Here is a 24,957-nt window from a genome sequence, read left to right as displayed (position 1 = left end):
CAGAATTGCTCAGATGGAGAGAAGAATGAGGTTTGTATGTATGTGTGTGTCACCGGCATCCGCAGCCAAAAGTATCTAAATGCCTTGATTGTCCCCAGTAAATTTATAATCTGTCTGCAAGTCTCCCAATAATACAGCTTTGTGCGCTTCACAGTCTCCTGGTAAGTGTTTCTGGGAGCGATACTGAGAGCAAGGCACCCAGCCCAACCCTGAGTAGAGAAAACTGATCTCTGTCCTGGGTGCCAAGACTGGAGGGGCCTTGAAAGGGCCATGGTGTGGGCTTTTCTTGTGGCCTTCACATACAGCCTTTGCAAGGAAGGTGGAGGTGACATGTCTGCCTGTGGCCTTGTTCTATTGGTTTTTGCTTTTGTTCAACTGGGAAAGAAGACAAGGCTGCCACTTTCTCCTGGGTGTTTTGGGATGTGACATGAAACCAACTTTAGTAGTTATTGTAACTTTACAATAGCAAGATCCATGCTGGGAGAGAAGTAAGGGAATAGTATCTAGCCTTTCCAGGGTGAAGGTTTGCTGCTATGGAAGCCAAAGGTGTCTGCTATGCCACTCCTGTTCTAAGAAGGCATCTGTGCTTTTTCTTTTAACCACCAACTGGCTCCTAAAACATTCCCTTAGAGGAACTCCCTTTCTGAGTATAGTGTTGATGTGAGGAGATATAAGTTCAGAGGGGAAAGGAAGTTTATTTCTAATGGTTGCTTTTCATTGGAAAATGTATGGTATTGCAAAGGTTGATCCACCACTGCCCTTTTGGTTATTGGAAATTCCCTCTCCATTTAAGCTTCTAAATTTGGGAGTTTGTTACTCAGTGTGGCACTCAGTCATGGTGATGCAAATGCTGTATTAACCTGATAACATTGTGTCTGAAGGGAGGCCCTGGCGTTTGGAAGTGATTCACCAAGCCCATTGCATTGGCAGGTCTCAGTTCACATGGGCTCCTCTTATATTCAGAGACACTATTAATTTAAAAGGGCCTTTGCTCAGAAAAACTGTCAGAATTCTTGCTTAATTTTATTGCTACTGTGTCCGTAATCAGATTTATGTGGTCTGGGTGTGTTGAATGTATCACTTTAATAGTTCATCTGTATGCCATAAGTGGCTATAAATGTCCTTTGGAGAAAGGGAGAGAATATTGATTATTTAAAATCAAACATGTGCTGTGTCCTCTGATGAAAGCTCTGTATCCCATATACCTTTTAGTACAATGCCTTGTATAAGCGGGTAATATTTGCTGAATGGGGTGAAAGAGCAGCCTATGTTTGCTAGGATAGTGTTGATTTCAACGGGTATTACACTGCAAGGAATATATAATGTCTGAACTCTTCGCAGTAGCATATGTTTCAAGAACAATGCAAGAATAACCTCCAAGCCAGTTCTAATTTTGTCCACACTGAGAGCCTGTTTCTACAGCCCTTAGTTTGCCAGTTTCTTCATTTAGTTCAAGTACAAGTTCAGGGGAAGCCCTGCTGCCTCAGAGACTTGCAGGAACAGGGTCTTTCAGAGGGGCTCAGATTGTAAGTCTTTGAGCAGATCTGCATTTCTAAGTACTTGGAGCAGGCTTTAGGCACTAAATCATTTTCTGGTGAAGCATGTTTGAATCTTTGAATGAACTGTGAAACTAAATAATTGCTAGTCCGTGGAACATTAAGGTTTAGCCCTTCTCTGGTACATTATTCATCTTTCCCTTTTTGCTTCAGACAAGCTCTTTTTGTGTTGCATAGATTGTGTTGCTAAGATGAGTAGATAAGTTGTTCCATATCATCTTTGGCTTCAGAGAGTATCTTTTCTCTAATGTGGCGTGGAGGAAAGAAAGCATATGAGACAAGGAGCCTGTATCCTTCGGTTCTGTGCCTGCTTGATCACTAACCAGCTGGGTGACCTAGGACAGGTTACTTAACAGTCATCTGTAAAGCAGAACAATCAGGCTGCCTCAGCTGGCTGAGAAGCAAATGAACATGGATTTTTGAACAGACTTTGGGGAAAAAAATTAAGCACTGCAGAAAAGGCATCATTACTTACATATATACTAATAATAAACTGCTAAGCAGTGAATGATGATGCCAGATTTTGTAGGGATTAAATGTATACTCAGCTTTTAGTTTTCTGTTTTAAAATGGTGAAATCATTTTTATTGTAAATAGGGAGATTGGTATATTAAATTTAGTGCTGTTGAGATAAGATTGAGATGTCGGTGTACTTAAGTGTTTCTTAAGGTCCTAAGAAATTCTAGTTCAAATGTGCAATGCTTGAAAGTCTTCAGAGTCTTTGAATGCATGCCCTTTACAGGGATCTGCACAGACCTGAGGTTTGCGAAAGTATGTCTCCCAGAGCCTCCAAGGAATATTAGGAAAGTCATTTACACAAATGCCATGAGAAGGTTAAATATTTTGTCAACAATAGTCTAAAACGTTAATTGTTAGCTTAAGAAAGTCAAACAAGTTAAATCATTGCCAGAGTTTCCTGGTTATTTTTAACTGATAATAATCAAGTTTCCAATTGACAATTCAAAATTTGAGAGCTGTAAGTGGGAGGCCAGATCTGGGTGTCTATGGCTGTCTCCATGATAGATGTCCTCCCAGGACAGTGATAGGAACGTTTACATTATTTATATATGCAGCCATTATTTCCTTAAGATCTGACCTATTTTTGTTCTGTTTTCCAGAACAAAGTAATAAAGGGGGAGTTCTTATCTATCCAGGGCCATCCTCGCACGTCTTTTCAGTAAATATAAGATCTCACAAAAGCAAAAGTGTTCAAGTAGAGAGAGAAGTTGGTACAACACTTTATCAAAAACTGACAGAAAACTTGCTTGACAGCAATGTGATGTTATCATGTAAACCAAGATGTCTTGTTTGTTCAAGTCAATGTTTGTTTGTAGAAGGAATCTGCTTTCTTTGAAATATTGTCATTGCTAGGTGATGATCATGACATTCTTTTAATTCTGAAAGTCTAATACCTTATGACTTCTGCATGCCTGTAAACATTCTTAAATAGCAAGGCTTTCAAATGCTCTCCAATTAAATAAGACTAAAAGAGTGACCATGATTAACTGTTTTTGTTTTGTTGTTCAATTGTGTTTGTCTTTTGGCACTATTCATTTCAAAAAGTTGAAAAGAAAATCTCTTTTTAAAAAATGATCTAATTCTACTCTGCATGGGAGCTAGATCTTTGAGTGGATTCTACTATTAGGTCTTCAGAAAAGTCATGACAAATTTTTACATAGAAACACATAGAAAAGAATACATCATGACTTTTCCTACGACCTAAAGCTTCCTCATCCTTTAATCCAGTCCCTTATGTGTTCATAGGCAGGGCCATGTTTAATGAAAACAATTTAAAATTTTTTCTTCTGCATGTTCTTTTCTTTTTCATTTATTTTTTAAAAGTTTATTTTCTTCCATGAGCAAGAGAAACAGAGACAGAGAGGGGGAGAGAGAGAGCCACCTTCAATAGGATCTTCACGCCATGACCTTCCCTCAACCTCAGCCTCAGCCAGTCCTGGGTCATGGACACATGCATGCTCAGCATGTTCAAGGAAGTCCTGGACATGGACCCAGAACTTTCCCATGTGGGTCAGCCTTGCAGAGCATTGCACTACTCCTGCACCATGGTCCAGCTCCTCCTACATTTTTATATTATAATAATTTCCCTCACACTGTAGCAGGTTCTGTGAAGTATTGCTGAATACATAGTCCCTGTTTATGTCCAGTCTAATGGAGAAATCGAGACCACCTCAATAAAGTAAAGGTAAAAGTAGTAACTAAGTACAATGGACCAGGTAATAGAGAAAATCAGTGGAATAAAGGAACACATATCTATTAAGGCCTAGAATGTACAAAACACTTTTGTTACATGTTTTACCTGAAGCCTGCAAAAATCGAGTAAGCAATATTTACCCTATTTTACTGATAAGGAAACTGAGGCTTAGAGGTAAAGTAAATGGAAAAATGGAATGTATACATTCTATAGTTAGACCTGCGTTCAGATCCCTGCTTCAAATCTATTAGTTGTATGGGTTTGAGAAAATGATTTTATGATTACTTTGGTGTCAATGTCTTCATCTGGCAAAACAGCAATACACCTGATACATAGTAGGTACCCTGAACATGAGTACTATTAGTCACTGGTAGGAATGACGAATGACTTGGTAGAATTGGTAGAAATTCGGGCCAGGAATGGCTTTCTGGAGCATGTGGCTCACCAGCAGTGCTTAGGAGAACAAAGAGAGTACAAATGTGAAATGAGTTTATGTGTGTACATGGGTGCCCAATGCAGGTGGGGGCACGGAGAGCGTCACACTGGCTGACCCTGTGGTTGAGTGTGAGTAGTGAGGAGAACAGGTGAAGTCTAGCCACATTTTGGAAGATCTGGAGGTCTGGCACAAGCAAATCAGAACTCCGGAAAATAGTCTAACAAGGAACGCTCAGAGGAATCAGCAGCTATGAAGCAATAATAATCCTTCATATACTTGAAGACAAGTATTACATTTCCCCTCCAGCAGCCTCTTCTCATAGCACATTGCCTAAGTGTTCTGTACTACCTATCTTCAAGTCCCTTGAGCTGCTTAATGCCTTGCTATTTACACACTCCTCCCATTCACAGTGATTTATATACAGCATGACATGGCCTTTGGCACTGAAAGGAGACGGTTTTAAAAGCACACTAGCTAGACACGGAAGAGAAACGAAAGGAAGCAGAACCAATGATACCTCTTCTTTTAGGCTCACTAGGCTTTTCAGTGCAAACAAGAATTGCCTTTTATGTGAAAGTGTATTTTCTTGATGTGCAAACTGCTCTTCCCAACAAATGAGTTTGTTTGTGTATTAACTTGGGAAAGGTCTTTTCATTAACACACACACACACACACACACACACACACTCACACACAAGCAAAAATTTGTGAGATGCTATGAATCCAGTTGGACTTTTGAGATTTACTTACTTATTTGATTTCTTTTCCCACAGATGTAATACAAATCTTTCACTTGGCCTAAGGTTCAGTCAGATACCAGTTTTTACCATTTGGTTCTTATTTACAAGGCATGGGGAAGGGACCCTATGGAATGGTTGGCAAAGGAGAAAAACCAGCTCTTTCCTTCCCTGACTTAGAGCATGATGCTGGTGGGGTGTCTACCAGCTTCTACCTTTCTCTGCACTTATCTAAAGGACAGATGTGAGAGAATAAAAGCTGTTTCATTCCCTGTGGGGAGCATGAAGAGAGAAGTTCATGTATTCTTCACTAGCCCAAGGAGGCTAGAGAGTAAGGCCCTACCATAACCAAATATTTGAAGGAATGGCCATGAAAATAGGCAAATAACAATATTGACACACGTCACAGTTCGCCATGGGTCTTAATGATGTAAACAAAAATTTCACATCCAGTTTGTAGACATGGTTGCTTTTTAGAGTATGGAGAAAATATTCATTATTTCAATAAATAATCATTGTGCAGCTTGTTTAATGCCAGTTAATGCATTAATGAGCCATTTGATATAGCCTTTGTCACCTTAGAATCTACATTCTAAAAGAAATGTGGGTGGGATAGGAAATAAAAGTGTTAAAGTTGATTTGTTTAAGGAGACAAAGTAGAATACTGATTAAGAGCCTGCCATCTGAAGTGAGACTAACAGGTTTCAAACTGCAGCTCCATCACTTCTTAGCTATGTCTTTTTGGTTAAGTCAATTAAAATGTCTTGCCTCAGTTTCCTTGGCTATTCAATGAAATGATATTATGATAGAACTAACTTGTTTTTTTTAAAAAAGAATTATTTAATTTTAGTTGTTGGTATTTTTAAAATTTGCTATAGGGCACATGTGCCCAACAGAGGAGGGGAAGGAGGAGTGAGAAAGCCTGGCACCATGTCTGGGTCTTGAACCACTGTTATCCAGTGGAAAACCAGTGCCTGGACCTCCGCATTAACTGCTGCCCCCCTAGAATTAGCTTCTTAGGTTGTTGATTCAGTGAGGTAATTACCTGGGACTTCCTAAATGCTTAATACATTTGAACTGTTATTATTAATGTAAAGGAGTGACATACTTCAATCAGATTATTCATGGTTTTCCCAACCTGGGATTCTTTCTTCCAAAATCTGATGTTTTGTAGAAGGGCATAGCTTTCATATTTAATATTTACTAAAAAATGGTTGATGGGTGAGCATATGTACAGATGTCACCCTGTATAGATATATAGCTCCCTGGAATGAATTAAAAATATCCTTCTTCAGTTAACTGTGCTTTCATTTCTAGGATTCTAGGATCTACCCAGTCTGGAACTTGATTAGAGAGTGTCTACTTGACTGCTTCTAGAATACACTCTGAGTTCCCATTCAGGTATTTAGGAAATGTATGATATGGGCTCAGTGGGTAAATTAAAAAATTTAAACCATCTATTGGAAGTTTAGAATCATTAGAATTGAATAACTCAAACATAACTAATTTACTGAAAATTTTAATTCAGTTAATGAATAAATTTAGGTGAATCTATTCCATTTGTGTAGATTTAAATTTATGCTTTTGAAAGTCAGATCTCTGGCTGATGTTTCTGAGGGATTAGTCAATTCACTGCATCCACAAATGAACAGGCAACACAGACTTGCCCTCTTCAGCATCCTGACCAAGAACATGTTGACAATTCCATGGCTTGACATACTTCTTAGCTTCAAATCTCTTCTTTGTTCGGTCCCTCCTAAAGTGTGGCCTTCCATAAAAAAACACAAGGAAGATGTCTCCAGGGCTTCAAAGCAAACTGTAGTGATGATAATTCTTAATCAAAAGCATAATAGTTCTATGAAGAATGGACAGAATTAGAATAAAAATAGTCCTTTTTTCTGCAGATGCTATTTGAGCAAGTTTAGATATATTGGTTCTAAGTCAGAGCAAAGAATGTAGTTATAACCTTTTTTTCCTTCTTGTTTATTTTCTACCATTTAAACTTAGATCCTCTCCCTCTTTTCAAGGATAATAGTGCTAAGAAAATGTAGCATCAAATTCATTTGGGTTTGTTTTGCTTTGTTTTGTCTTTAACATGTTCTGAGTCACTCTGGCAGGTTCATACATTAATATGGAATCATTAGTTAATACTGTCACTTTTTTTTCCCACCTTTTTAATGACTGAAACATAAAACATCTAAAACTGCAGCTTCTGGAAGAACCACTTACTCTTGCCTGTCTCCTACCTCTCTTCAAACTTGACCTTTGTCTCCTGCTGGGCCTTGCATTTAAGAGCAGGGTCTCTGAAGACATCCTTGTTGACCACAGTATTGTCCGAGAGAATATCCACAGAATACCTTGTGGGCATGCGGTGATTGTAGTTATAAACCTTCACAAAAGACTTGATCTTTGACCTCTTGGCGATTTTCTTCTTGCCCATGGCAGCTGTCACTTTGTGGGGATAGTGGTCAATTCCAGCCACAAGAGCATGACTGTAGGGGCAATCTGAGGTGCCCTCGTCAGTGTTCTTCACGATGACGGCTTTGCATCCAGGGTAGCGTCCGGCCAGCACCAGCGCCACTTTCCCAGGTTTCTTGAACTTGCCCATTTCGACAGCAACCACCAGGGCCTATGGAAAGGCAATATTGTCACTTTCAGAATTCTTTTTTTGTCAAAACTGTGGCCAAGTTTTATTTGTGAATCTTACCCAGTATACTCATAACTCTCAGCCTTATAAAGCCTAGGACTTTGAGTTCCATATTGTACAACAGAGTTCTTTTCAGGTAGAAAAATCTGACAGATTTGAACAGAAAGTTAATTACATGTCTTTTTTAAAAAAAAAAAATTTAGTTAAGGCAAAAGCCTGATGCAAATGCTAATAACTAACCAGGAGTCTGAGTCCTGATAATCAGAGTGCAAAAAAAGTAGCTTAATTGAATGCAACATGTACTGTACTGTGTCTTTGGAAAGATGATTGCCATGCTGAAGTATAAACTACTCATTTTTGGAGATCTCTGAAGTCTAAATTATGGAAAAATTAAAACATTCTCTGCCTAAGCAGCTGAGAAATCTAGCTTTTGTTGTCGCTGTTACTTTTGTTCACCCAAGTGGACCAAAACTTGCTAAACCAGCTAAGGCTTGCAGGTTTGATTCCCACACCACACCATGTAATTTCAGGCAGCAGAAAGTATATGCTAGTGATATTATCCCATTTGGTTGTTGCATAGAAGTGCTGGAAAAGTGCAAAGTGCAGACATAAGAGTAAACAGGAAAGAGCAGCAGTTCTCTTGACAGAAACAACAGGCAGAGGCACTAGTCAAGTAAAAGTTTGAGTCCAAGCCTTGTAGCCATTGCACTGAAGAGAGCTTCTTTTTCTCACTTAGATTCATTGCATGTGGATCTGTTTGCAGGCTCAGTCCCCCAGAGAGAGATTCTGAGCTGTCTTTGTGCTAAATTAAACATTAGTTTTCTCCTTGGGAACCTGATCTTCCATAGACTAGGCAACAATATCTTTCTGAGAGAGCTCTCAGCTAAGCATTTCCCTCAGGAAGACAGGCTCAGGAGCCTTTTCACCTCTGCTCTCTGCTTAGCTGTTGCGAGTGTGTGCTGCATGGGAATTGTTTTGTCTAACCAGGTCTAGAAGCCCTTAGAGCAAGGACTTGTACTTTAATCCTTGGCACAATGCTGGAGGCCCCATGGCAGCTTAGCATATAATAAATGAAAATGGACCAAGCAGCACCCAGATCATGTCAGATTACAACCACATATGGGCAGGAGCCGCCTTTGCTCACTGCCTTCCAAATGCTGCACCCACAGTGGTGTAAGGGAGTGCGCTGCATAATAGAAGCCGTCTCATTTCTCTCTTATCTCCATCCTCCCCATTCTCCTTGAGGGCCAGTTCATATTGGTCTAAAAATAGGACCCAATTCTACAATTTATAGAGTTGTAGGAGCCCTTCAAGGAAAAACAGACCAAACTCTTTTCTCCTAGATGAAAAAAAAATGGAAGCTCATTAAAAAATAAACTAATAGGTCAGCACTGTAACCTAGTGGTTAAGGGAGCCAGATCCCACGTGGTTCACTGTGCAGTTTAAATCCTAGCCTCAGCAGCTTGAAAATCACGTGAGGCATGTGTGTGTGAGTACCCCAACTCCCCAAATCATGATGGGAATAGAGAAACAGAGGAAAAGAGATTATGGTATAACCCAACCCTTTTGAAGAGTGTGGTTTTTTTGTTTTGTTTTGTTTTGTTTTTCCTCTTTTACTCTCTTTCTGTCACTCTAGAGAGTGCATATGCCCTCTGGAAAAATAACAAAATTTTAAAAATTGTAAATAAATAAATAATATTTAAACTAATCCTCCAAGATACCATAAGAGTAGGGCCAGGACCAGAACCCAAGTTTTCTGATATTAAAAAGTAGCATTTCATAGAAGTGATTATGGTATGACCATCCCTTGGAGGTGTTCTGTTTCATTTTTCTTCTCCTTTTCTCTGTCTGCCTTGGGTGAGTGCATGCAACCTATAGCAAAAAAATTTTTTTAAAGTAGTCATTTTATTAAGGACTTCTTTTTTTTTTTTTTTTTTTTTTTTTTTTGCTGATGAGGCAACAGCCCCCAAGATAGGGCACATGCACCCACCAGAAAGACAGAGACAGAGAGACAGAGAGACAGAAAGTGAGAAATTACTCCCCAGGGGGGATGGCCATGGCGCAATCCCTTCTCCTCCATTCTCCTCTCAGGATCTTGGGTACACATGCACACGCGCCTGATGTGAGTTTAAGCCACCGGGTCCAGGACTCAGCTGCAGTTGGCTACATGGGAATCCAGCGACATAGCCATTAAGCTAACTGCTGGTCCCTTATTAAGAACTTTTTATAAACCTAAATAAACAGAGCAGCCAGGAGAAGTTTAGGATTTTAATTAAAATTTTGGTAGTAGGAAGAACATAGAATATAGAGTTTGTGGAGTTTTTGTTTGCTTGTTTTAAGAATTATTTATTTAATTTTACTTATTATTTTTTTAAATTTGTGATAGGGCATGTGCACTCAGCAGAGAGACACAGAGAGAGTGAATGAGAAAGCAAGCCACCAGATCCAGGACTCAGACTGCTGTTGGCCATGTGGTAGTCTAGCGCCTTAACTGCCATATCACCTACTAGACCTGCAGGTTGTTTTTAAAATGATCACAGTGATTTCTTCCATATCATCTACTTCTTTACAATGTCACTTTGCCATTCCTCTCATCAAAAAATGGATGCTGTTTCCCACCTTGGATTCTGAATGGCCTTGGGATTTTCTTTAATGTTACTAGTGACAGAATATGAGGATAGCCCTTATAAAACTCCCATGGAAGATTGACCCAAGATTGCCATAGAAGGAGGCTGATCTAAACCAAGGTGCCCCTGATTCTCATCAGCATCAATTGCCCACATGAATGAGTTCAACTCGGATCCAGTCAGTCCTCTGATTTAATTCGGCCATAGGAGTGAGGCCAGGTGAAACCAGCAGAGGAACCACCAGTCAATCTACAGAATTGTGAGAAGTATTGCATCTTTGTTTTAAGCCACTAACCTCCTGGGTAGCTAGTAACATAGGAAAGGTTAACTGAATCAAAGCTAAATTTTTTTTTCTTTCTTTTTTTTTTTTTTTTGTAAGAGATTTTTGCTTAGGGTGTGTGCTCCTGCACAAGAGATAGAGAGAAACAGAGAATCAGAACACAAGAAATCACCCCCTGGGAGGATGGCCATGCCACAATCCCTTCTCCATTCTCCTTTCAGGATCTTGGGCATGCACGCACATGTGCCTGGCATGAGTTTTAAGTTTCCTAGTCTAGGACTCTAACTGCGATTGACTATGTAGGAGTCCAGCAACATAACCATCTACTGGTCCCCAAAGCTAAAAAATCTTAACATGGAAGATGTCTCTACTTGGTTCAATGTGTTACCCCAGATTGGTTACTTTACTTCTTTGAGCCCCCAATTTCTGTTTTTCAGGATAATAGTAATTCTCTCAAAAGTTTGTGAAAATTAAATGAGCTAACACCTTAGCATATTGTCTGGTGCCTTGCAGAGCTTAACAAATGCTGATTCCCTTGCTTTCTATTTTGTACCTTACTGCTGTATTATAACTCCATCAGCTCCCTTTGTCCTCTCCTGTTCACTTCATGTGGATCAACATTGTCCTAGGCTTCCCCAGCTCCCTGTTTCTCTGAACAACAATTTTATTTTTTCTTCCTGGATGATGGCCTGGTGCTATCATTCCTCTTAACTACCAAATTTCCAGCATTCTTGTTACGCTCCAGGGAACACATCTGCCTTCGGTAGTCTACCCTTAAAATAGAAAAGGGTTAACCTCATAAAGATGTCACTCCTCTTGTACCGTTATGCCGCCCTTGGGAGAGTCAAACAGCATAGCAAATATATATGGGCAATGTAATTGCATTCGATCTTCTAGGTCACAGAAGACTTTGCTAGCTGGTACATCACACAGGGGAAAGTAAGCATATTCCATTTCTAAGAGCTCTGCTTCTAAACTCTTGTCACTTTTTTAGGGGTGGGGGTTTGTTAGGAAATTACTTTAAGTGCCTCATTTTTTCCATCTTACCCTTCACAATAAATGAATTGAAAAAATAAAGAAAGAGTGATGTGCTGATACTATATTATACTGACTTAGTATACTTACAAGGAATATAATAGAAGAATATTGTCCTGGGAATTGAGTGTCAAAGATCCTGGTGTTGGCTCTGATACTAACTATTGAATAGTAGGGTGACTTAGTCAAGTCCTTTTATTTCTCTGATATTTACTTTCCTTCTTTGAAAACCAATAAGGGGCACTTGGTGAAGTGGCCTAGGTCACCTCTGAGGCCTCTTTTGGTGTTATACATATAAACAGTCCCTGATATTTTGCTTTGTCTCTGAAATGTCAGTCTCTCCTTAAATAGATCTAATGAGGAAGAGTCAAAAGAAGTGACAGGGTGAGAATCCTTTTTTTCTTTAAAGAAATACTAGTTCTAGCCAGCAGAAGGGGGGAGGGCAGCCCAAGCATATTAATTGCTTACATTCTCCTTAGAAATAATGAACAGATCACTCCATGTCTAACCCTGTTTTTCAGGGTTTAGGGTTCCAGTGAAACACTATTGTTGGAGTAGACTCGGATTCATTAAATTCATTTTTAGAGAGAGGACTGATCTTTTTTTTTTTTACCAAGATCCTGCCAACTACATTTGCAACATTTCTGTGGGGTAAAGAAGATTCCAGAGTGAGTACCCCAAGAAATAATTACACAAAATAGAAAATATTATTAAAAAGTAAAATATTCTCGTAGTGTCTTCTCACTCAGGAATTGATTTGTGTTTTAGCGACATACATCAGTTTGCCCATCTGTCTGTCTGTCTCTCATACACACATAACAATTGGAAAGTGCAGATTGATGGATAGGGTTTTATGTGTGTCACCACTTCATTTTTTAAATATGTTTCCGCTTTAAAGGGGAACTATAAAAGAGAGTCACTGAGAAATTGGCCTGGGGGAGGGGAATTCAATCCACTGCCTCTTTTTTTTTTTTCTTATCACTAAAACCCTAAGCAGAGAGTGTAATCACCTATTTCCCAAGGGCAGCCCTAAGCCCTTAAAACTCAGCTCTGTTTAGGGATTTAATAGAATTGGAAAAAAGAAATGGACAGAATCTGCTCCCAACAAACCAACAAAGGAAAAATTTCCCAAATGAATCTTAAATCTAGTGCATTTCTTTGACTGTACAACCTTACCCTCCCCATTCTTGATTCAGTTATAAAGCTCTTCAAATTGCATCTTTATGACTCCTAGAATCTTAGGGAGAGTGGAGAGGAAGTCTGTGGCTCTCTTCTGCTCCAGGCAGGCCAAGTTCATTTTCTTTAACAAAGCAAAATGTAACTAGCATGAAGCCAAAGGGTCATTTGGTTCAGGTTATCCTTTTATTTTATTTTCAAGGGTAGACACACTCAGCTTCCTTGTCTGTTAGGTTCGAGACATAAAGATATTAGCATTTTTCTTCATTTACTTCTAAATAGTTTAGAATTTCTCTTTTTGAGATTTTTCAGGACTTGTAGATGAGAATATCCTGTGATTATGTTAGACAGCGTGGCTTTTCTTTTTAAAAATGTTAAGATAAAGGAAGTTAAGTTGCCTTTCTTTTCCAACATATTAGGTCTTACTTTTCCTTAGAAAATGTACCCCAAGTTCTCATCACACACATACATGTGTGTGCGCACATGCACACACACATATACACATATATGCACTTTATTTACCATGATCGTTTTTAATATACATGGACACAAGTAGGTTACATATCAGAGAAAATAACAAATGGGGAAATGCATTAAGAAGTATAAAAAAGAGAATCAGTTTTAAAGGAAATTGCTCCAGAAGACAAGAGCATGCCAATTTATAGAAATTGACAAAAAGAGCATTCTAGTACAATGTTAAGTGTAGAGTGACAAGAGACCTCCATTCTGATCCAGGCTTTAACTAATAAGTGACCTTGGGGCCAGTCAGCCCTCCTTTGCTTCTTCCTTTCTCCACCTGCAACCCAAATCTTTCAATTCCCCGGTACTTTATTTGGCTAGATTATTCTTGTCATACAAGATTCATCTCAAATATAAAGAGACCTCTTCCCCTGGCTGCCCTAACTAGAATGGACACAAATGACTGATCCCTTTCTCTTTACAATGCCCTCATCACTTTATCCCATCACGGAGGTTTTTGTTTTCTTTGTAACATGTATCACTGAGCTTATGTTGATACCTAGATCATTTGTGTTCTTCCTGTGTTTTCTCAGTGGAAGTTTACCTCCAGGAGACCAGGGACATTATCATCTTATTCACCCCATTTATCTCAAACCCTTAGCAGTTACTTGGCATATTTGGAGTACCCCCAAAATATCTGTTGAGTCAATGACCAGATCAGTGGATTTTTAAATAGAGCTATCTTAGGAGTCTTTTCTATCCCTATGGATAGAGGTAGGAAAGAGAGAGGAAGGAATATGTGGTGGGTTCCAATGTGTAAACCTTCTGTTTAATTGTACATTTACACATTACCACACAACACACACACACACACACACACACACACACATACATCTTTGGTATAATTGAAAACGGGTCTATTGCTTTAGCCATTCAAAAAATACAGGGGCTATATAACCTCTTAAAATTCTTCCCAGAGTAGGACTGCCTTGGTGGCACAGCACTAATGTACTGCTCAAGCTATGTTGGATCCATATGGAAGATTTCAGGTTCATTTCCTTGGTCAAACTGTACCTGCTGGGCACTTGCACCTGTGATCCTGGCTGGCTGGGAAGGCTGTGGGGGAATCCAGCATAAGACACTGTTGAGGGTCCTTGCCTTGCCCTCTCTCTGTCTCTGTGTTGCTCTCTTACTCTCAGGAAAGAAATAAACTTAAAAAAATCCTTCCCAGGTTCAAATTCTTTTTCTTTTCACCAGAGGGCACTTGCCATAGAGAAGCAGGGAGAGGGAGAGAAGAAAGCACCTGCTCCCGTGGGGAATGGTCATTCCTCCATCTCTCCCTCCTTTTGGGATTTTGGGCATGCACACACACCCCATGTGTTTTTCATGCTGCAGGGTCTGAAACTTGAACCATGCAGTGGGCATTAAGAAGTATAAAAAAGAGAATCAGTTTTAAAGGAAATTGCTCCAGAAGACAAGAGCATGCCAATTTATAGAAATTGACAAAAAGAGCATTCTAGTACAATGTTAAGTGTAGAGTGACAAGAGACCTCCATTCTGATCCAGGCTTTAACTAATAAGTGACCTTGGGGCCAGTCAGCCCTCCTTTGCTTCTTCCTTTCTCCACCTGCAACCCAAATCTTTCAATTCCCCGGTACTTTATTTGGCTAGATTATTCTTGTCATACAAGATTCATCTCAAATATAAAGAGACCTCTTCCCCTGGCTGCCCTAACTAGAATGGACACAAATGACTGATCCCTTTCTCTTTACAATGCCCTCATCACTTTATCCCATCACGGAGGTTTTTGTTTTCTTTGTAACATGTATCACTGAGCTTATGTTGATACCTAGATCATTTGTGTTCTTCCTGTGTTTTCTCAGTGGAAGTTTACCTCCAGGAGACCAGGGACATTATCATCTTATTCACCCCATTTATCTCAAACCCTTAGCAGTTACTTGGCATATTTGGAGTACCCCCAAAATATCTGTTGAGTCAATGACCAGATCAGTGGATTTTTAAATAGAGCTATCTTAGGAGTCTTTTCTATCCCTATGGATAGAGGTAGGAAAGAGAGAGGAAGGAATATGTGGTGGGTTCCAATGTGTAAACCTTCTGTTTAATTGTACATTTACACATACCCACACAACACACACACACACACACACACACACACACATACATCTTTGGTATAATTGAAAACGGGTCTATTGCTTTAGCCATTCAAAAAATACAGGGGCTATATAACCTCTTAAAATTCTTCCCAGAGTAGGACTGCCTTGGTGGCACAGCACTAATGTACTGCTCAAGCTATGTTGGATCCATATGGAAGATTTCAGGTTCATTTCCTTGGTCAAACTGTACCTGCTGGGCACTTGCACCTGTGATCCTGGCTGGCTGGGAAGGCTGTGGGGGAATCCAGCATAAGACACTGTTGAGGGTCCTTGCCTTGCCCTCTCTCTGTCTCTGTGTTGCTCTCTTACTCTCAGGAAAGAAATAAACTTAAAAAAATCCTTCCCAGGTTCAAATTCTTTTTCTTTTCACCAGAGGGCACTTGCCATAGAGAAGCAGGGAGAGGGAGAGAAGAAAGCACCTGCTCCCGTGGGGAATGGTCATTCCTCCATCTCTCCCTCCTTTTGGGATTTTGGGCATGCACACACACCCCATGTGTTTTTCATGCTGCAGGGTCTGAAACTTGAACCATGCAGTGGGCTGTGTAGGATCCAGCTGCCTTAAACACCTGGCTATAAAGTCGCCCCCCCACCCCCCAGATTCAAATTCTAAAGTCCAGGCTCTCATGATTGGAAAGTGCTGGTGCAAGGAACAGGATGATGGGATAGAAGTTACAAATTACAAATATTGAGAGCCTACTCCATTCTAGTCCTGTGCTAGACCCTTGAGCCACACAGGGAGACCAAGTTCCTCTTTGATAAAGTTAACAGTTTAATGGGGAGTAGGGAGGGACAGAGTAAACAAACAAATAAAAGCACAAGGTTAATGAAACTAGTGACACAATATACAGCTCTTTGTTTCTTACATAATGTGACTTGATTGGAGATTGATTTGGATTTTTTTTTTAAAGCAAATCTGGGTAACATGCTGGAAAATGGAAAGTAATAGCCATAAACAAATGTCTACCCTGAGAGTTATTATAGAAAAGGGACTCCTCGGCTAGTGGCTGCTCCAAGCCTGGACATCTGCCTGCACAGTGGTCCTTCTGGCCCAGACTGTGAGAAATGCTGATTCTGATGCTGTTAAAAAGGAAGATGGTCTTGCCAGCATCTTCTTTGCCTTGAAACTTTTGTGATCATTTTGTTAGAATCCAAGGAGGTTTAAGAATTACAGAGAACCTGCTGGAAGGTACATTTTGTAGAAGGACTATCATTCCTCTTTAGAGATAGAAGCAAAAATGAAATAGTCAGGAAGTCAGCATCAGGGCCACAAGAAGGTGAAGACATAGCAGGCCCTCAGGAGCTATGCAGAAGAGATAACTGGCCTTTGTAGGAGTCATAATAATAATATCTCACATGTACATGACCCACGCAGTCCTCCCAGAAACGTATGCTATCAATGAGGAAAGTATAGCTATGTGTAGTTTACAAATGGAAAATGCTTAGAGAAGTTGAGAATAGTATCATACTTCTAAATAGCCAATTTCCAGTTTATGGAATGTGCCCACATACATTATCCGTTTATTCTCTGAGGTATTATTACCCCCATCTTAGAGATAGATAAGGAAGGCTCAGACTGGTCCGTTTGAACTCCATTAGTGAGCGTCAGTCCACCCTTGGGGCTCCTGGTCCTGTGCAGGGCACAAAGCTGGCAAAGTTGACCAGTAGGGCCCTAAGTGTGTCTCACTGCATTTACAATTTGAGAGGGACATTGAATGTCTTGAGCTCCCAGAAACATACCCACACACAGTTTGAAGCAATGACTCTCCTAGAAAGAATGACAATCATGAATGGAATGAGGATGTCAGATACCCCAGGCACACCATATCTAAAATAAGGGAAGCTGAAAAGAGTCTTGGGTTTTTTTCTTATTTAAATTCCATAATGTGTAAGAATACATGGCAAGGGGGGAAAACTTTGCAATTTATGAAAGGCCATACTGTGCTACCTGTATTTCCTGTGAATCTAGTGAGTAAACTGATAGGACTGGAAAGAGAAGATTCTAAGGTCATTATTAAGAGAAACTTGATCTTGAATCAAAGAAGCAGATGATTCTGTTGGACAAAGATTGTTTTTTCTCCTTTCTGATACTTATTTTGGAGTAAATATCATAAACGGGACTTAAGAGAGTGACCTGCAGCTCTTTGTTGAGAAACCATTTTACATCCATACAGATCCAAGTGGGGAATATGTTTTTTTGTTTTGCTTTGTTTTGTTTTTGTTTGTTTGTTTGAGAGGTTTTTGCTATAGGGAACATGCGCTCACCAGAAAGAGAGATAAAAAGCGAGAAATCACCCTCCCAGGGGGAATGGCCACACCACAATCCCTTCTCCTCCATTCTCCTCTCGGGATCTTGGTCACGCACGCACATGCGCCCAGCGTGAGTTTAAGCAACAGAGTCCGGGACTCGAACCGCAGTCTGCTACATGGGAGTTTAGCGACATAGCCATTACGCTAACTGCTGGTCCCGGGCAATATGTTTTTTAAGGTGGTGGGTGTTTTCTCATTATCTGGAGAAAAGAAGGAGCTCATAATTGGTGAGATTTTTCTTCAAAGTCAAGACTTGACTTTTTTATCTTTGTATTTCCAGGGCCTACAACAGTGTAACGTACCTAGTAAGCAAGGTTTCCATAAATTTCATTGGACTACATTTTTCTGAGCCTGAAGTTTTAAAGGACCTCAACATTTTATTTCTGTGACTAAATGTGGCATGTATCAAATGTGATAAACTGTTCTTCAACTGTTTTGGTTCAGCACATTTTTTTAAAAATTACATTGATAAAACATATAACATCAGGAATTCTTGCAGGTGTTTTTAAAAAATTTACTCATATCCTTGCAATGACACTATGAAGGAGGTACCACCTTATTCCCATTTGACAGGTGAGGAAATTAAGGCACGAGGTGCCACCACCTCAATCACACAGACAGAAGCGGTAGAACATAAATTTGGACTGAGAAGGATTAGACGCCGGTGCTTGGGATTCTAATTGCTGTGTCATACTATAAATAAGAGAAGATAATTACAGACACAGGCATTACCAGACTCCAGCTCACACATGACCCAGGCCTGAGTTTGGAAGCCAAGTGCAATAAGACATTTGAAAGTCAATGATAATTAAAACTACCTAATAATGTAGGCTGCAGCTGAAATTCAGAATCAATGCCTAGGGGTTACAGATTATTCTTTGAGATAGTTGCCAGTCTCCTGTTTTTAAGAGATAGAAAGTGCTTGAACATGTAGAGTCTGTGAGTGACAAATGTGTTTCAACTTGTATTTCAGGGTAGGTTTTAGTAGGCACCTGGAGGCTGTGTGGAGGATTCTAAGATGATACCCAAGTTCAGTGGGAAAGATGGCCCTAATGCTTCAGTATCAACATCCGCCCCATGGGGACAAGAGAAGCTAGTGTGACTGGCATGTCCCTGGGCTGGATTCTCCAGAGTTTGAAAGCTTGAGTATGGATTCCTGATGACATGATCATGCCTATGGAGTCATGAGTCAGGACCAGATTATACTGAGTCGGCCTCAAGTCCATCTATGGAATACACTTACGTTTAAATATTCAATAAGTTGGTTAACTTGATATGAATGACTTGAAGACAGTTAACCTCTTTTTCTCTTTGAGAAATGGTTTCTTAGTTTGTTTGTTTCCTATAGTTTGCAAAGTGTAGTGGTATCTCGGCTTCATTCCCTCCCAATTTGCAGCCAGATTGCTGACCCTAAGCCTCTCCTGCAAGGAATTCTGTAGATACCAAGACTTGCAGTGAATATGCTGAGGAAATCCTTGCTGGGAAGAAGCAGTGAAAGAAACACTATAGAAGTGATGAAAACAATGCCTAAACTGAAGAGTGATCACTGACATTTTCTTTTGGGAATCGAATTCTACTATAAGCTGCCTTTAAAAATGTCAGCAATAAGTCTTCATATGGTATGTCTCAGCCCCATCCCTCAGCCCAGGAATAGAGTGATGAGTAAGAGAGATGTGGTCTCTTGTAGAGTGCTTTCTTTTTATCAATAGCCTCTTTTGACACTGGAAGATAAGTGACCTCACTTCTTGAATTTGTGAATTCTTGAATTGAATGTGGTGTTTTTCTGCAATGGCATATATGTATTGTCAATGTGAGCATGTTCCTTCTGTTTGTCAGATTCTCCTAAGGTCTTAAGGGCTGAAGAACCTGAAGTCTGGGCTTTTGCTAGTGAGAAGAAGAATCCACTGAAACAAGGATCAGTGTGACTTTTCACTCTACATGGAGCAGCTAGCTCCAGGAAACCAAATATTTCATTTTTTCATATGTCTGTTCATTCTAGTTTAGGAATCTGAACAGAAAGCTAATGCAATTTTCGTCATGTTTAACAAATTTCCTTTACCTTGGACTTTTGTTCTCTATCTAGGCATTTTCTTCTTTTTTAAAAGGCAAGCAGTTTACAGATAGCAGCGGTAGCAGCTGAACTCTCTCTCCTTTTAAAACAGGGTCTCCCTATGTCTCAATTCTCCTTTGTCAGCTTCCAAAATTGCTGGGATTACAGGCATGTGCCACTGTGCCCTGCCTTTAGGTTGGACTAGGAATCGAACCTGGGCCTTCCATGTGGAGCACAGTGTCTTAGCAGCACACCACCTCAGCTGGGCCTGAGCTCTCTTTTTATTCTGTTCTGCAGTTTAGTTTTGAACCTGGTCCAGCAATTCTTTACTCTGTTTCCAAGTGACCTCCCACCATCTTCAGGCTTTCTCTCCTCCCATTGACCTCTAACTCTAAATTTATGTCCCCATGTCATTGGGGGGAGTTTATTGGTGAAAAAGATAAAGTTGAATTGGAGCTGCATCTCAGGGATTTTCATAGTAACACTGACCCTTTATTATTAGCCATGCACTCCAGGCTGTTAGAGTTCTTATTTTGGCAGTGGACCATCAAACACCCTATTTTTAAGAACCTTTAACTTAGTTATAAACATGTGCTGTGACTAGGAGCTCACTTTTTTTTACTCATATTTGCCAAAAACAGTTTAACTATTGAAAAGTTACTGTAAGAAAAAGGGAAAAAAACTTCAGTGTTTAGGCTATTTCTTCATTCATCTAACTCAAAACTGTGTGTAATCGAAAACAAGGAACATTTGACATTTAGTTGCTTAATTTGATGGTCCACTCATATTGGTCATTTGAGGAGAGGAAGAAATAGAACTGGTAGGTCATTTTACTATGACAAATGCTGATTAAACATTTGTGGAAGGAATAATGTTTCCACATGTATTTATATGATTGATTAGAGCAGTTCAAAGAAGGTAGTCTAGTAGGCTGACTAAATTGTTTATTCCCTTAAAATCTTCAGTATTTAGAATAAAAAATATCCTGTAGACATAAGTCCCTGCACATTCTAAATTCTGGAGACTTTACTAGTCCCATTAGGAGAACATAAATAATGTCCCAAATTCTCAGCATCACCTTACACATGCAATGATGGATTACTGATATCTGAGAGTCGTAAAAAGTACTTTATAGAAATTTGGCGAAGGAAAGAGTATTACCAGTATACCTGTTTTTTGTTTTGTTTTGTTTTGTTTTTTTTTAATCTTTGGATGGAATTAAGCAAATGTAACAATACACCATATTATTCTTTTTTTAAATTGCCAGGTAGCTGATGTGCTCACCAGAGAGAGAGAGAGACAGAGAGAGAGAGAAAGCACCCCAGAGAGTTACGGTCACACTGCAATCCCTTCCCCATCCTGTTGGGATATTGGGCATGCACACATACATACGCCCACTCACAATCTCAGTCCGGATTGAGATTCAAACTCAGCCTGTGTTCGCCATGTAGAATCTGACTTCCTTAACCACTAGGCTATAGGGCAGGCACAAAACACACTTTCTTTTTTAAATTTGCCAGAGGACAGGTGCACTTGCCAGAGAGAGAGAGACAGAGTGAAAAAAAGGGAAATAGGAAAACACTCCCCACTGGGGATGGTCACTCTGCAATCCTTTCTCCTCTAATTCTCCCTCCTTTTGAGATTTTGGGCACACATGCACAAGTGCCTGCTTAGACTTTTAAGCCGCTGGGTCCAGGACTCGAGCTGCATGGTCAGCTATGTGGAATCCAGCTACTTTAACCATCAGACCATGGCCTGGCCACACATATTACTCTTTTGAGGCGATCTGAACTTACAGCCTTAAAGCAGCAGTGTCAGGAATTTAAATGTTAAAAAGGAGAGATTAAACTTTGACAACTTTCTCTTATGACCAACTGTGGTTTGAGTCTCAGACTTGGAGGCTTGCTTTCTCACTTTCCCTTTTTCTCTCTCTCTGACTCTGGTCAGATTTAAAAATAATGATAAATACAATAAAATCAAGAATTCTTTAAAAAAATTCTAAACATAATGCTAGGTGAATTCCTGCAGTCTTATCACAAGAGAAACAATAGCTTTTCATGAAGGGTTAGTATTTTTGAGAACCCTTTAGCAGTAGAGGAGGGTGACCGTTCCTAGAGGTTGGCTGCATTTATGTGGTGGAAAGAATAAAAATACCTGGGAGTCTGTGTGTTTTCAGGGGTCATGAGCACAGTGGGCAGCCATATTCTGTGGAAGTACCTTGGCCTAGAAACCTTCCAGCTAAATGATGACTATGACTTTTCTGAATAGATCCTGTTTGCAGGTACCTTGCCTCGGTGTTATTATTTTTCCCCCTCAGGTAAAAATGTTATTTCCTTCCCCACATCTTAGACAGATGAGCATTAACACTGGGAAACAAATGGTTTCCACATGTGTTCTCCCTCTTTCTCAAATGTAGTGCTCTGCAGATATTTGTTTTCTTGGTCCCTGTCATATAAAATGTCTCGTTGCTATGCTTCTTGTGCTGGCTTTGAAATCACTCTCTTCTTCAAGTGTTTTGAAAGACAAGGACATTCTGATTGGAGTGGGCATTCATCTGTTACATGTGCTGGGTAGTTTATTTTCTGGGCCTAAGTAATCTAGACATATCCACACATATACACCTATCACACAAACTCCGCCTATGAGTCTTATTGAGATGGGTATTTAACAAATTTTTTTAATTGTCAGAGGGTGTGTGTGCTTTCCAGAGAGAGACAAAGAGACAGAGAGAGGGAGAAGTAGAAAACATTCCCCAATAGGTCATAGTCATGCTGTAGACTCTTCTCTTCATTTCTCCATCTTGTTGGGATTTGGGGCATGAACACACATGAGCCTGTTGTATTCAAAGTCAGTGGAGCTAGGATTTGAACCACAATCAGCCATTTGGAATTCAGCTCCCTTAACCACTAAGCCACAGGGCCAATCCCCTGCCCCATCTTCATACAGTAGTAATGAATTGAATGCTTTAACTATGGAAATTCATAAGATAATCTCTCTGAGCCAACAGAAAGTAGATAGGGAAAGTGGGAAAACACAACCAATCCCCAAATGAGAATTTTGTACTCTGCTTCTGCTGGTTAGATCTGTTCAGGGATGGAACCTTGCAGATGTTTTGCCAGAGACATCTCAAGAGTCAACAAAATGTGCTTCCTCCTTGAGTTAACATGAGCTTGGGTATCCCAACAGGTGAGAAAATGATCTCAAAATTATAATCTTCACTCAGCTGAGCAGAGTTGTGGTCAGGCTTGGTGATGCTTATAAATAGTACCTTTTCCAGTGATTCCCTTCTCCAGTCTGCCAGTGTATCATAAGACCACTGATTGAAGATTATTGATAGGATTGCTGTCGGTCCTTAACTGACAGGTGACATATGTCAGGCAATACAGCAAGGAATTATTTACACTTTGTTCCATTTTTCCCTTTGTGGAGTTGCTAGTGTATATATCCTAGTTCACAAAACCTCTTTAGTACAAAAACTATCATGGTAGTGTTGTCTAGTTTGCATGTCTACTCTCTCTTGGGCCATCATGGCATGTTCCCTGTAGCTTCTGCTGGATGTACCTGCAATTTTCTCTGATGAACGTTCCTCAGATGACTCTTTTGACTGTGGTACCACTCTAGGCAATATGCTGAATTCAGAAGAATCTCATCTGATTCGTTTTGAAGGCTGTCCTTCTGGGTAAGAGCTGTGATGTGTTCATCAGCTTTGTGGCACAACTACAATACCAAAGTCATCTGACTGTTTTATAGGCTATATTTTCTCCACTATAAAATTTAAGTTCCTAAAAAAATTAAATAGAATCAAAATTAATTTAATAGCAGAAGATTTTTCCCCAGAAAGTTCATAAAAATATCTCTTCTCTTCTTTGGGGGAGGTTTGTACTACTCCTCCACCCAACCACGACAACATATCTATGCCCTACTGTCTTTACATATGTGCATATCTGTTCAGTGAGTAGCAAAGAGAAAGGAGCCATAGTAGATCATATGAACACATCTTATGTTTTGAAAGTGTTTAGTAGGAAGAAGAATTAGTAAAATTGATCTCTTACAATTCTCTGATGACATGATTTTTTTCTTTTTTTTTTTTCTTTTTGGAGAGGTTTTCACTATAGGGCGTGTGCTCTTGCCAGACAGACAGAGAGAGACAGAGAGACAGAAAGTGAGAAATCACTCCCCAGGGGGGATGGTCATGCCGCAATCCCTTCTCCTCCATTCTCCTCTCGGGGTCTTGGGCACACACGCACATGTGCCTGGCATGAGTTTTAAGCCACCGGGTCCTGGACGCGAACCACGGTCAACTACGTGGGAGTCCAGCGACATAGCCATTTTGCCAACTGCTGGTTCCCGACATGATTTTTTTCTGTTGTTTGAAATTTATATTCCAGTTTCCATGTTAATAAAATGACAAAATTAGTTAATTGTTTCAGCTCTCTCTTGCTATTATAAGTAGTTCAAAACTTAGCAGCAGAAAATAGCAAACACTTATTATCCCTCACAATTTCTAGGACTGAGGAAGTTGGGAGCTGCTTAGCTGAGTGCCGATTACTCAGGATCTTTCATGAGATTGAAAACCAGCTACTGACTAGGACTGCTGTCACTTCACAGCTTGATTGAGGATAAAGATCTACCTCCATGTTCACTTAGGTGGTTGTTGGAAAGGGAACTCAATTCCCCACTGGCTGTTGGCCAGAGGGTTCAGTTCTTTGTATATTACTTTGTCATAGGCTCTCCTAGTGTCCTTATACATCTAGTTTCTCCCAAAGACAGTGATCCCAGAGAGAAGGTTCAGTACACAGCCATAGTCTTTACAACCCAATCTTAGAAGCAACATAACTTCTCTTCTGTCGCATGTATTGGTCTCATGGGTCAGCCTGAAACAGAATGGAAAGGAATGGTACAAAGAGGCAGGGATCTCAGGAGCCATCTTGGAGACTGTTTAACAGAAATAAATAAACAATGGTCAATACGCCAGGTTACTGTGTCCTCTACTATGATATTAATAATGAAGATTTCCACAGACTATTCTAAAATTGGGCCATTCGTTTATTTTATAAATATTATTGCCTGTCAAGCACTGTTCTAAGTACCTATGAATATATCAGGGAATAAAACAATAACCCTCACCCTCATGAGTCTTAAATTCTTTATACATTCTGCTTTTCATATAGCGAATCTCATGGGTCAGTTGACCCATAATTAGGGTAAGTACATGGACCTCTAACCATTGTTTCAGACTGACTTGGTCTTGACTACCTTCA

The 24,957-nt window shown here is 39.9% G+C and overlaps 1 protein-coding gene and 1 pseudogene across 1 annotated transcript in view; one reads left to right on the top strand and one right to left on the bottom strand.

The window, feature by feature from the left end:
• MAML2 (mastermind like transcriptional coactivator 2) overlaps nucleotides 1–24,957 on the top strand; it is a 403,472-nt gene that overhangs the window by 4,933 nt on the left and 373,582 nt on the right. The gene's annotated exons all lie outside the window — the stretch shown is intronic.
• LOC106736441 (60S ribosomal protein L27 pseudogene) lies at nucleotides 7,184–7,564 on the bottom strand (annotated as a pseudogene).

Source organism: Tupaia chinensis, unplaced genomic scaffold (assembly GCF_000334495.1).
Source record: "Tupaia chinensis unplaced genomic scaffold, TupChi_1.0 Scaffold140218_1, whole genome shotgun sequence".
Classification (NCBI taxonomy): domain Eukaryota; kingdom Metazoa; phylum Chordata; class Mammalia; order Scandentia; family Tupaiidae; genus Tupaia; species Tupaia belangeri.
Note: the sequence above shows the minus strand (reverse complement) of the source record. Positions and strands in the feature narration are given on the sequence as shown.